The sequence below is a fragment of the Theropithecus gelada genome, chromosome 6, assembly GCF_003255815.1.
Source record: "Theropithecus gelada isolate Dixy chromosome 6, Tgel_1.0, whole genome shotgun sequence".
Classification (NCBI taxonomy): Eukaryota; Metazoa; Chordata; class Mammalia; order Primates; family Cercopithecidae; genus Theropithecus; species Theropithecus gelada.
The window spans coordinates 31,652,515-31,666,923 of record NC_037673.1 but is presented as its reverse complement, the minus strand read 5'-3'; positions in this window follow the sequence as shown (position 1 = coordinate 31,666,923).

Below are 14,409 nucleotides of genomic sequence, written 5' to 3'. Positions count from 1 at the left end.
CAGCTCAGAAACCAGCACAAATAAGGAGCTGTTTGTCATCAGTGGGGAACCAGACCACGAGTTCTGAACATCTGCGGTTTGTCCAGAGGGTGGACCCTGGGAAACCTACACAAGGCGGCCATCAGTCGGCCACGGGTTGCTGCTGCCCTGTCATTGCCTCTGCTGCCTGTAATTTTCAAGCAGGATGCCCCACATCAACATCCTTCTCTGCGCTTTTTATAACATCAATGCTGAGTTTTCGCTGAACAAGCCCTCACTTGTCCAAGCCTCAGTTAGTCTGTTGTATAACATATGTAGATTGGTATTTTTATTGACTTTTGAAACACACCAAATGTTGTTCTAGGAGGAGTTTCATGTCCTTTCACAGAAACACTTAGGTTATCCATTGCAAGCACCGGAAGGGATTTTTGTGGTCCTGTAACTTAACCTACTCCTCTACCCAGTGTGGAAATGAGGCCAGGAGAAGTGAGTTGAGTATCTGATCTAACTATACACAGATCTTTCCAGAAAGAGTTGCAATCAAAATTCAGGCTGTCTGACTTCTGAACCAGAGCTCTTTTTACTCAAGGAGACCAAAGAAAAGACTTAATCTTTTAAAGGCATGCTCTACTGGCTATAAGAAGAAAGGAGAGAAAATTACGTAAAATACAGAAAGAAGCTGGAAGCCTGATGATAGCCAATTAAGTTAATACACCCTCCTAATTAAACCTTCTCCACAGAAACCAAATTGTGGAATTTGAGTTCCTTGCGTCTCTTCCAATAGAATCCCTAATGAGCCGTGGGGAGACCCAAAGGTGAAGGAGAGGAAAAAGACAACCGAGAGCCTTGAAAATTCAGCCTCAGACCTTTCATGCCTGGGGCACAAAGGGATGCCCATGGTCCGCCCTCTCCTCCAATGGCCTATGGCCACAGGGGGGCATCTGATCTCTTATCCCTGTGGTTCCATATCAGGATGGGTGGGAGGTGCACAGGTCCCTAGCAGCTGTCCCCTCCTGAAACGGGTGCAAGGATCGATGAGTGACTGGTTGCCAAGGGCTGCAGGCAGAGGCTGCAAGGCACCACGTTGAGCCCAATGTCATTATTATTAAACCTACAATTTAAACCCAATTATACTTTGCAGAAGGCTGCAGCCTCCATTTAAACCACTCCTGGAGGAAAAGAAAAAGCCTGTGATACAGAGTTCAAGGCAAGCTAGAGAAGCACTTATGCCACATGAAACTGGGATTCGGGCTCACAATAATGATAGTAACCCTGGGGTTCTCACTCAGAGGGAAGCAGAACAATGGGATGCTAATGCTAGAGAATAAAAACAAGATGCAGACATCCTCCTTGTAGGAGAAGCATCTAGATGTCCTGGAGATTTCGAAATAAGTTTATTTATTTTCCTCAGCGGGAGAAGGCCTAACACCTCTGTGAGGTCTCAAACTGGTAACAGGTCCCTCCCAATGATGCTGCCTGAAAAAAAAATGGAATCACTTGCTAACATTTAGAAATCAGGATTGTCCATGCAAAAAGTCTAAATGTGCAGCCTCTCTTGAAAAATGTATTATCCAGCGATACTATGGGTTATCTGGAGCCAAACTTGACTGTCAACTTTATTTATTTATTTATTTATTTATTTATTTATTTAAGACCGAGTCTCACTCTGTTGCCCAGGCTGGAGTGCAGGAGCGCAATCTCAGCTCACTGCAACCTCTACCTCCTGAGATTCAAGCTATTCTCGTGCCTCAGCCTCCTGACTAGCTGAGACTACAGATGCGTGCCACCATGCCCAGCTAATTTTTGTATTTGTAGAGACAGAGTTGCAACATGTTGGCTAGGCTGGTCTTGAACTCCTGACCTAAAGTGATCCACCCTGCTGTCAACTTTAGATGAATGAACGGGGCACAGGCTCTCTTATTTACCCCAGTCTCCACCACTCCCTATTGCCTCCTGGCATAGAAAACCTGCATCCATGCCTCTTATCATGCACGTATGCTTTTGTCTTGTGCTTTTGCTTAAAGAGGATTATAAAGAGAGTGAAATCTGTCTTATAATGGTACCTCTATAAACATTTTTCTTATATTTATCTCACTTCATTTATTTATGTTATCCATCTCATACCTCATAGACATTTGATTGTTTGATTTCTAATCCAAATTTCCTTCAGGAGACAAGTGTCCTACAGCAGCTGCTGAAAATACCAATCATAAGGAAAGTCCATTTTAATTCAAATCATCATCATCAAGTGCCTACTGGGGTCAAGAGGCTGTGCTGGCCTTGGAGGAGGGGTTCAAGGATAACTAAGGCCCATGGCTTTCACTGTGAGCATTTCAGCTCAGAAGACTGGGTATGACTGTTGAGATGATGTTGGCATTGAAAGGCACCAACCACTATGGGGTTCATAGGAGACAGCAACCACATCTGGTTGAGACATCAGGAAAAACCATATCTAAGAAAGAGTATTTGAAACAGGCTTCAAAGAAGGGGTGATATCTTGACAAGTAAATAAGAAAATCAAGAGAAACCTGCTCAAGGACAAGCATGGTGGCTCATGCCTGTAATCCCAGCACTTTGGAAGGCTGAGGTGTGAGCATCAGTTGAGCTCAGGAGTTCGAGACCAGCCTGAGCAACATAAGGAGACTCCATCTCTGGGGAAAAACAACAACAACAACAACAACAACAAAACTTATTTTATTTTATTTATTTATTTATTTTTGAGGCAGTCTATCCCTGTGTTGCCCAGGCTGAAGTGTAGTGGCACGATCTCAGCTCACTGAAGCCTCTGCCTCCCAGGTTCAAGAGATTCTCCTTCCTCAGCCTCCCGAGTAGCTGCGACTACAGGCGTCCACCACCATGTCTGGCTAATTTTTGTATTTTTAGTAGAGATGGGGTTTCACCATGCTGGCCAGGCTGGTCTTGAACTCTTGACCTCAGGCGATTCGCCTGCCCCGGCCTCCCAAAGTGCTGGGATTACAGGCATGAGCCATAGTGTCCAGCCTCGACAAAAAAAATTTAAAAACTAGCCGGGCATGGTGGCACACACCTGTACTCCTGGCTACTTGGGAGGCTGAGGTAGGAGGATCACTTGAGTCCGGGAGGTCAAGGTTGAAGTGAGCTATGACTATACCACTGCACTCCAGCCCAAGTGATAGAGCAAGACCTTGTCTCAGAAAACAAAAACAAAAACAAACAAACAAAAAAACCCAATAAAACAAAAAATACAAAGAGAGAGAGAGAGAAATCTGCTCGAGAGAAAATGAGGAGAGTATGTACAAAGGCAGAGAAGCATTGGGGTGCAGGGAACAGTGAGAAATCCTCCCTCAAAGATGGATAAACTTGGAAAGGGAGGAGTTAGGCAGTTGAACTTCTGGATTCTGTTCCCACCTCCTCCCCCAGCCCAGCTTCAAAGAGGCAGAGGCGGCATTTTAACTACCTGATGACAGCTGAGTGATGCAGAAGGGCCACCCTCACAAAAATCTCATGCCTCAAGAGCACCCAAACCACCTCTCCCAGGATGCTGATGCCAAGGAACTGGGGGCAGGCTCAGTGTTACCGATCCACAGTCCTGGCTGCTCATGTCCCCGATATTTAATGCAGCACCAGCTGGGACCCAGGTCCCTGCTAGGAGTATGCCTCATTATGAGGCATGGATCCTGCTTTCATCCAAAGGGAACTTACAAGCAGGAAATTAGCAAACACATGGGCTTACCATCATCTTTCCACGCAATTGCTGATATAAAAGCCTTGGAGTTCAGACTTGGCTCCCCACCTTATCCAGCCTCAAAACCCAGTCTCTCACCTTCAAAATACACTGTGGGCCCAAAGTCTTTTCATTGGCTTCATTGCTGTCATCATAGCACAAGCCCCCATCATTTCCCAGCTAGACCTCTTAACTGCAAGGCCCCCTGCAAGGGCTTCTTAACTGGTCTCCTTGCTCCTGCTCTAACCCCCATCGCCTATTCTCCACACTGGAGAAACGGTCAATTTAATCATGCCACTCTCTCTTTTTTTTGGAGATGTAGTTTCCCTCTTGTTGCCCAGGCTGGAGTGCAATGGTGTGATCTTGGCTCACTGCAACCTCCGCTGCCTGGGTTCAAACAATTCTCCTGCTTCAGCCTCCGAGTAGCTGAGATTGCAGGTGTGCACCACGGTCAGCTAATTTTGTATTTTTAGTAGAGACGGGTTTCACCATGTTGGCCAGGTTGGTCTCGAACTCCTGACCTCAGGTGATCCACCTGCCTCGGCCTCCCAAAGTGCTGTGATTACAGGCATGAGCCACCGTGCCTGGCCCATGCCACTCTTACTCAAAACCACCAAATGGCATCCCTTCATACCTAGCATGAAATCTGGTCTTCACCGTGGCTTTCAAAGTGCTGCATAACATTATCCCTGACTACCTCTTCCCTACAACTCACCCACTCACTCCACTCCAGCCACAGACAATCAGGTATTTACTGAGCACCTGCCAAGTGCCCGGCAGCCCCTCTCACTGGTGGGAATGCACCAGGAACAGTGGCCCCTTGCTCTGTCTTGAATATAGGAAAAGTGCCCCTGCCTCAGGCCGGCCCTTTGCAGTTGCTGTTCCCTCTGTCTAAAACCATCCGTGAATCTTCCCGTCACAGCACCCGCTCGGACCTTCCCAAATATCCTCCCTGGAGTGGCACCCCTCAGGACCCCGCTCCTCACCCTCCCGGCACCCATCCTTGGCAGACCCTCATGTTACACATGCACTTGGGCACTGTGTTCACGCTTTGTCTCCTCCACTAGAATGCAACAGGGACAGGGTTCCTGTTTATTTTGTTTGCTGTAGCATTCCTGCATCTGGTGAGTGTTCGGTACATCACAACAGCTTGCTATTTACTGCATGATTGAAATAAGAGCTAATCTGTAGGGCCCTGCCCAAAGGAGCTAGCAGAACTCAGAAAGGAGGATGTACAGGGGAGCTGAAGCAGGCAAGAGGGAGCTGGGGGGCACACTGGGCTCCGAAGGCCACTGGTGGTGGAGATCAAGGCAGACAAGAGTGAGAACTTTCTCAAGTGGAGAAAAGCCATGACTGGAAGTGTAGGATTTGGCATGGCAGGCACCAGAGATGGCAAACTGGCCCATATGACCCTAAACTCAGTTCCTGGGGATTCCTGGCAGATGGTGACGAAGTTGGACAGGAAGGACAGGGTAAGTTGCTGTGGGTTTCCAAGGGCTGATTGTTTTAAAAATCTTCTGCATCTCCAGAGATCCTGATTCCACAGTCCTGGATGGCCCTAGGTTTCAGAGCCACTGTACCAAGGACCCTGCAAGTCCAAAGATAAACAACATCATAGTGGGATGCCAGTTTTCTAAGGAACACTGTCTTTCTCCTTATTCCCACTGAGAGCCTCACCGGGAAGGGGAAGCCAGGCGCAGCTCACCTGGGGGAAGGAGTGGTCCTGTGGGATGGGAAAAGCCTGTAGAGCAACCCAGGGACACCTGGGGAGAGCATAAGGGAGTGTAGCCAAGCACCAGGAAGGTGAAGACATTAGAATCACACCGTCACAGCCGGGTGTGGTGGCTCATGCCTGTAATCCCAGCACTTTGGGAGGCCCAGGCAGGTGGATCACAAGGTTAGGAGTTCGAGACCAGCCTGGCCAACATGGTGAAACCCTGTCTCTACTAAAAATACAAAAATTAGCTGGGCATGGTGGCAGGTGCCTGTAATCCCACCTACTCGGGAGGCTGAGGCAGGAGAATCACTTGAACCTGGAAGACGGAGGTTGCAGTGAGCTGAGATCATGCCACTGCACTCCAGCCGGGGTGAAAGAGCAAAACTCCATCTCAAAAAAAAAAAAAAAAAAAAAAAAAGAATCACACAGTGACCCTCTGCTCTCTTGAATCAGCTGGGCACAATGGAGAGATGTCTACCCCAGATTTACTGCCATGCTAATCGCTTAACCCCTCTGAGCTTCATTTTCTCATTCACTCACCTATACAAGTCATGGAAAACAAACAAGTATCTGTGGGCCTATGCTGTGTCACTGATCTAGGGCAAAAGAGGCACAGGTGAAATATCCTTCCTGCCTCTCAAGGCATGTTCAGTGCTACCAGGAGACAGATAAGGAGGGAAACAACTTTAAAACATTAAGCCCTACCTCACAGTATTGCAGAATGTAAGAAGTGAATATAAATTAAGGCCCCCCTATGAAATAGAGAGTTAATGAAGTTCTTTCATCTTGCTAGCTTAGGGCTGCTCCTAATTTTAGTGAGTGCTGACAAGGGACTGGAGAACTCCAAGGTCAGAGTTATTCCAGTGCTACTCCAGGCCTGAGAACCAGTGCTCCGGAGGACCGGTGCTAGGCAGAGACACAGAACAGGTCAATCCACCCACATCACACACTCCCAGGTGCAGCAAGCCCAGCCCCACTGGAATTGCAATGCCCAGATAACCTAAAATCTGTCATTGCAATGCAAAGATAACCTCACACCTGGAATTGCAATGCACAGATAACCTAAAACCTTTTCTGAGTCTTTGGTTTCAACCTCCACCCCAACCAAGCGTGTGATCAGAGCTGCTGACAAGCAGAAAACTGGAGAGATTTAAATTTCATCTCCTTTTAATTTCCCACCCACCCCTTGCCAGGAATGCCTACATGCAGGGAACAGCCTTCCTCAGAAGGATGGCCAGAAGGCAGGCAGCAGGAGAGAAACCCCACAGCTTCTGCTGCTGGGGGCGTCAGAAAGACCCATCCTGCCTTCTCTGAAGAGGAGCCTGAAGGTTCAATGAGAGCAGCTTGGGTTTGGGCTGTTGGAATTATGTGCTATGTTTCTGAAAAAGCTTGATGACCACCTATTTGGTTCCCCCAGCCACTTTACAGATCAAGAATGGGGAGTGGCTACAGAAATGACATGTCCATAGTCATACAAATAATTTGTGAGCAAGTCAGGTCTAGAATCCAAGTCTTCTGACTCCAGTGCTCTCATCTCCTATTGGCAAATAGACACAACAACAGCAAAACAAAAAAATGAATATGTCATGGTAGGTCAAGGACATTATTTGTCTGATCAAATATCTTGTTGCTCAGTCTGGGAAATGGGGCTAGCACTCTTAGGTAGCTTGTCTGAGCAAGGCCAACACATTTACCAGGAAGACAGCAAACTAGACGTTTCCAGAATATACCTCTGCTGGCAAGGGCCAACCACCCATGGCATCATTTTAAATTTGTGACTTCAGTCCCACATAGCCTGAGCTTTTTCATGGTAATCTAAGGAATGAGGACCTTCTTGGGAATACAAGTAGATCCAGAGTTTTAACAGAGAAAAGACAACCACATACCTGGGGATCCCAACTCTCATGCTGGGTCAGCAGGCCTATGGGCCATGCTTGAGCACTCTGCCGTGTGGTAGAGAATGCTGGCTGGCAGGCTTCTGGGGCAGGATTATGGGGCTGGGGTACTGGGGAGCTAGCTCTCTGAGGTCCAGTGGCACAGCCATTCACACCACAGGGAGCGGGAAGGCGACCTGGGCATTTGGAACACAACTCCATGAGCACGGTACAAGGATTGGATGGTTCTGCCACCAGGGGGAGCGGAAGTCAGTGCTGGACATGCCCCGGAAGCTGGCCAGAGCCCTCAGGCCATGGAACTCTTACTGTGAACTCCTTCACACAAACATGGAGGACAAAAGGAGATGCATGCTTGGGTCACTCATTGTCAGGTTGGCGAGTTGAGACTGATGGTGTTCAGGACACGCTATCCCAAAACACAGCACCTTGGCACCTGAAAAAACAGCAGAAGCAGGGAGGCCACTCTTACCTTCTCCTTGCTGTCCCTATATTCAGATGAAAGGAGCGTCCTATCACTGAAGACACAGGGACACAGAGAAGAATCTGAACAAACAGGCCTTGCTAGGTTCCCTCCTCTCCATTTCCTACCATTAGATCATACTCCCTTTGTCCAATTCTATTTCTCCATGACTATCCGTGCTTCATGAAAGCCAAGCACAAAAAACTCACACGTTTACTATTTCTTTGGGTCTTCATTTCCAAAGGCTCTCATGACCTGTAAAACTTTTTAAAAAATATTTATTCTGAGATGGAGTCTTACTCTGTCGCCCAGGCTGGAGTGCAATGGTGCGATCTTGGCTCACTGCAACCTCTGCCTCCTAGGTTCAAACGATTCTCCTGCCTCAGCCTCCCGAGTAGCTGGGATTACAGGCATCCACCACCACACCCGGCTAATTTTTGTATTTTCGGTAGAGACAGGATTTTACTATGTTGGTCAGGCTGGTCTCAAACTCCTGACCTCATGATCCCCAACGCCTCAGCTTCCCAGAATGTTGAAATTACAGGTGTGAGCCCCCATGCCCAGCGCATGACCCATAAAACTTACATGAAATACAATTGTATGCTTTTCTCTTGTTAATCTGTCTTTCGTTACAGGGACTCCTGCCATGAACCTAGTGATGGGTAAGGAAATAAATCTTTCCTCCTCTTTGGGAAGAAATCAAAGGGTTCCCTGGAAAAAGTGCAGAGCACAGTGGAAAGGCCTTGCTCAAGTGGCCTCTGAAACTCGGGGTGAGGACACACAGAACACCTTTCCATCTGAGGATTATTTGCAATGAACCAAGTGTCACAGGTACTTGTTTGCTCCTGTTGTTCTTAGATAATAGCACCCCCTTTTTACTCTCAAGTATCCTAATTTTATGAAAAATCACTGGTCACAGTGCCCTTTGTAACATACTTTTCCCAGGGTGATGATTTAAAATACTATTTTTGAGCACAATCCCTTATGTATACCAAGAATGACAAATAGTTGGCACACCAATCCACTCCCCCTTCTGCACCCACGACGGACATTGTTAATGGATCACAGCTCTGTTTCCTGCTGATCCTAGACAAAGCCATAGAATCCTCTCAAAACAAGTCAGACAGCCAAGAAAATGAGTCAATGCAAAAATTGATACTGATTTGCCCTCGCTGGTCTATACTTCATCTGTTCAGGAAGCTACTCCAAAGGACTTCAACTTCCTGAGGCCATGAAGGCAGAGCCATAAAAATGCTGCCCTGGTTGAACCTGGGCATTTGTCTTGGCCAAAGCCAAGATTATGCTCTCATTTCTTTGGGGATTGGCAGTGACTTCTGCCCAGGATGCCCGGAATCCAACCAACAGTCTCTGACTTCCAATCAGACCAAACCAGCTAGAGTCCCACAGTTCTATTTAGAGCCCTATACTTGGTTGCTTATGTTGCTCTAAGAAACAATCTATGCAGTGGCTTGCTATAGTGCTAGGCCCTCCACTTGGCTCTATGGATCAAGTTTCGCCAGGTTATTTTGTGCCCCTCTCAGATTCTGGCTATAGCAGGAGGCACAACTCAGAGCAATTCTGCTGAAATGTAACATTCTGCTTCCTAGAACGGACCAATTATTTCTTAATATTAGGAAAAAAAATCATTTACATAAGTTAGGAAACACCTTACCACAAAATTATAAGATGATCACTGAACATTCACTAACATAGGACACAGTGACCTAATACAACTGGAAATAGAAGAAATTGACCTTAAAAAGAAGTCATCTCCAAAGAGGGGGAGATGCTAAAACAGGAAGGCTAAAAGGCTAATGGAGTGCTTTTTGCAAAAATGGACGACTCTAATGAGCATGTTGGTATTGAAAGGTGAGAGGTAGTGTGACAGCATGAGGGAAGGGGATTTGGGCTGCACGGTTAGTGAGACCTGGGCAAGGATGTGTCTCCAGGGCATGTGTGAGAGCTTCTTGGCGGACAAAGACTTCCCACATCCACTTGAATCCATTTATTTTTTTCAAAAAATATTTATCGAGCACCTACTGTATATCAGACCCTATTTTAACTGCTGGGGATAAAACAACGAACAAAATAAACAGAACTAAAACTCTCTACACACACGTACCCACACATATGAAGAGGTGTGACCAGTGTTTTTATCTGTATGGTGGCATTATTGGTCTTTATCCCCCTTTGGGTCCATCCACGTAGTCTAATTTTTCTACAATAAACACAAATTTCTTTATTAATATGAAAAATATTGCTTAAAAACTAAACATTAAAAAGAAGGCACTGAGACACATGAGAGAAGACAGTGGGTATCTCAGGGACACTTGGTGTTTATTTTTTATTTTATTTATTTATTTATTTATTTATTTATTTGAGACGGAGTCTTGCTCTGTCACCCAGGCTGGAGTGCAGTGGTGCGATCTTGGCTCACTGCAAGCTCTGCCTCCCGGGTTCATGCCATTCTCTTGCCTCAGTCTCCCAAGTAGCTGGGACTACAGGCACCCACCACCACGCCCAGCTAAATTTTTTTGTATTTTTAGTGGAGACAGGGTTTCACCGTGTTAGCCAGGATGATCTTGATCTCCTGACCTCATGATCCGCCTGCCTCAGCCTCCCAAAGTGCTGGGATTACAGGCATGAGCCACCGCGCCTGGCCACACACAGCTTCCTATCCTAGCAGAGGGAGAATTTTTTTTAGCATGATTAAGCTATTCAGTTCACTAAAACCCTCTGAAATAATCTGACTATATCTTTAGCCTCAATAATTATACATGCAAAAAAGGAGAAAGAGAATACAGTGTTTTTACAATGAGATTCTTTCCTGTTCAACCATGAAGGGGAAAAATCTTTCTTCTTTTCTTTTCAGAATTCAAATCAAGATAATATTAGAGAATACATGTCAAAAAAAGATTATATAAGTATTTCAAATGATATCAATATCAAAAGGCACTCTTTAAACAACTCGTTTTCTTTTTTCTTTCTTTTCCTTCCTTTTTTTTTTTTTTTTTTTTTTGAGACGGAGTCCTGCTCTGTCGCCCAGGCTGGAGTGCAGTGGTGTGATCTTGGCTCATTGCAAGCTCCACCTCCCGGGTTCATGCCATTCTCCTGCCTCAGCCTCCCGAGTAGCTGGGACTACAGGCGCCCGCCACCACGCCTGGCTAATTTTTTGTATTTTTAGTAGAGACGGGGTTTCACCGTGTTAGCCAGGATGGTCTCGATCTCCTGACCTCATGATCTGCCTGCCTCGGCCTCCCAAAGTCCTGGGATTACAGGCGTGAGCCACCACGCCCAGCCTCCTTCTTTTTTTTAAGTGAATTAAGACCCTCTCTTGGACACCAGCTGTGACAGAAGGGACTTTTTACCTAGTAAAGATGTGACAGACCTGCTCCAGACCCTCCTTTGTTAGTGGCCAGTAAACATGGGCAAGGCAAAGTCCCACCCTAGTTTTGAAAAAAGCCAAACTAACAACTGCCCAGTTTCCAGGAACCGATATAATTTTCAGTACTTGAGTGTGATTTAGAAATGGAAACAACATCAGAGCAGGGTTAAGTCAACAACCAAGCCATAGACCTCAAAAGGACCAGACTTCATTGTTCAATGATGCCAAGGAAAAGATTCCACCTATAAACTCTTTAGAAAGTAACCACCTCAGAAAGTTCCAGACAAGCCAGTTCCACTTTGTAGACCAGCCCTGTATAAAACTCTTACCACATGAGTAAGAAGTTACTTGTGCTTCGGTTATCAAACAGGCACAATTAAAGGGAAGAAAAGGAAAGACTAGGACAGACAAACTCTATATTTGATGTTGCCTGAGCCAATTAGCTGAGTCTAGAATTCTTTATTTCATTGTCTCACCTCCTAGCCTCTCAAAATGCAGAGTCATTGTCTGGATTAGCAAACTACACATCATGCATACCTGGTCTTTCAGGTTTTTCCATGGGGCATGTTTCTTCCATTTCTTTCATATCTGAGGCACCAATATCCTAGCTGAGAATCTGGCAGAGAGTGGGCACCCTCTCAATGGTTGCTGGGGATAGATGGATGAATGAATGGATGAACTGATGGATGAAGGAACAGGTGAAAGATTTGTCCTATAAGAACCTGGATGGCATAGGCCTGCCTTCAAAAGAGCCATTCCCCTTTTTCTAGCAATGATTTTAACTATTCATTCCATGAGCAATTTATTTATTATTTTCAATATGCTAGGCATCATGCAAGATACAATAGCATAAAAATATGACAGACTTCCACTGTAGCTGAAAAGAAAATACAGGCAACGACAAGTAGTAGAATATAGGCCAGGCACAGTGGCTCACGCCTGTAGTCCCAGCACTTTGGGAGGCCGAGATGGGTGGATGGCTTGAGCCCTGGGCAACATGGCAAAAACCTGTCTCTACAAAAAAATACAAAGATTAGCTGGGCATGGTGGCACATGCCTGTAATCCCAGCTATTGGGGAGGCTGAGGCAGGAGGATCACCCGAGCCTGGGAAGGTTGAGGCTTCAGTGAGCCATGATTGTGCCACTGCACTGCAGCCTGGGTGGCAGAGTAAGACCCTGTATCAGAAAAAAAAAAAAAGAAAAGAATATAACCAAATATGAACATACATGACATACTTAACACTAAAGAGATTCACAATAGGTCAAAATCAATTTATGTATAGCAGAATTCAGCAGGGGCAAAGAGTACTAATGCTATTCATATAACATCCTTCAAAGATGAGGATGGACTGGTTAATCAGAAAGACTATTTGGAAGAGTTTCTGAACTCACTTAGAAGCTGTTTTCTATCTAGAACTACCAAATAACAGAGAGCACAGAAAGTACTAGGTAGGCAAACAGAAGAAACAATAGTCTTCATTTAATTCACATCTTCCGCAGTAGCTGGTAAGCCAAATGCTTTTAGAGACCAAGCAGGTAACTGATGAAAGCGCTTTGTGTACCAGGGCTTGTTCTAAGTGTATCAAAAGCATTTTCCCTAGTCCTTGCTACAGTCCTCTGGGAAGACACGAATATTATTCCACCTTACAGAAGAAGAAACAGAGGCCCTAGCAAGTTACGGCTCTGTAAGTTTACTAGGTTGGCCAAAGCCAAACAACCAATGCTAGAGCAGAGACTCAGCGCAGGAAGCTCTGAATCCACAGCCCCAGCTGTTCAAGACCACCATTCCCTGGGGTAGAAACAGTTGCAGGGGGAATAGGGTGGGGGGGGGGGGGGGGGGGGGGGGGTTGCTGAGGGTTGGGTTCCCCTAATAGTGATGGGCTACAACTGGGCTCCAGCACGTTAGACCCATGCCAGAATGTCAGGGCCCGGGGAAATGGAAAAAAATAAAATCCTCACTTTTTAAACATAGTATCTCGTAATTTTCAAATATTTACAACTATTTCAGTCTTCAATAAAAAATAAAAAGTAACCACTGTGCAAACTCAACAAAACCATTTGCATCGAGCTCAGCCCACGTGCTTCCAACAGGCAACTTTTACCTTATACTTTGCCAAGATTTATTTCACCTGTGTTGTTTCACTTTTCACAATAACCCCGTGAAGAAAGTAGGGTGACTTCTTATGTGTGGCTACAGAATTCATGAAGGATTAGAAGACTAGCGTAGTAGAAGACTGCAATGACATGGTTAAGTCCCATTTAGAAAGGATAATTGACTTTCCTATACCTATTCATAAGAAGAGGGCCTCAATTCAAAGTCCTGGCCCAAAGCGGGGAAGCAATCAAAGCTGGACTTGAGTTCCACCACAGTGGTCAGAGACCTCCACTATGCAGTTTGATGGAGGGAGAACTGCCCTTTGATTTACAGGTTGTTTCCTTTTCCCTAGAAAATGTAGCCATCTCTAGTCAGGGTCCTGGGTTAAGATTTCACTAGTCAATGCACCTTGTACTTAATGAGTATGTGTTTGAAGGAATGAACCAGATTCTTTCCAAAGAGCAGTTTTCAGTAGGAGAGAGTTGCAGGCAGCATGACAGTGTGCACTAGGGGGTTCGGGAGCCCTGTGTAGGGAGAACAAACACCAAGACAGAAGCAGAGGCACAAGTGTTTGTCTGCTTCACAGTTTTGCCTAGAACTGGCACTGGTGGGTCCATTCCTCTTCCAAGAGACTTGGCAAGGAGACGAACTCAGAGTACATAATGGTTTCCCCAAGGCTCTCAGCTAGTAAGACAGGGAAGTTTGGATGAGAACTCTGGTATTCTGACTCCAAGTTCAGCTTTTTCTTGTATTTTACTAGAGTCCAGTCCCTTGTTTATTGCACAGACTAGAACTCAGACCTGCTGTGATCTTGCAGGCTTCAGGTTCTAATTCACCATGGAGCTATGGATGCACATGTAACAAACTCCTAAAAAAAATTCTGGGAGGAGCCTTTTTTCTTTAAAAAAAATCTTGGCTTTAAACTGAATCAATTTTCATTGCCAAAAATTGGGGGAAATAGAGAAATGCATAAAGAGAATAAAGTCACCCACAATCTCACCAACCAGAGACCACCACAATTTTGAGTTATTTCTTCAATCTTTTTCTGAAGTGTGTGTGTGTGTAGACTATTGTAGAAGATCTGACTACATGTGCAGTTATAAAGCTTGTACAAGGGGTCTTCAAAAAGCGCATGGGAAATGTATGTTATTAAAAATTATGATGGATTCCAAACA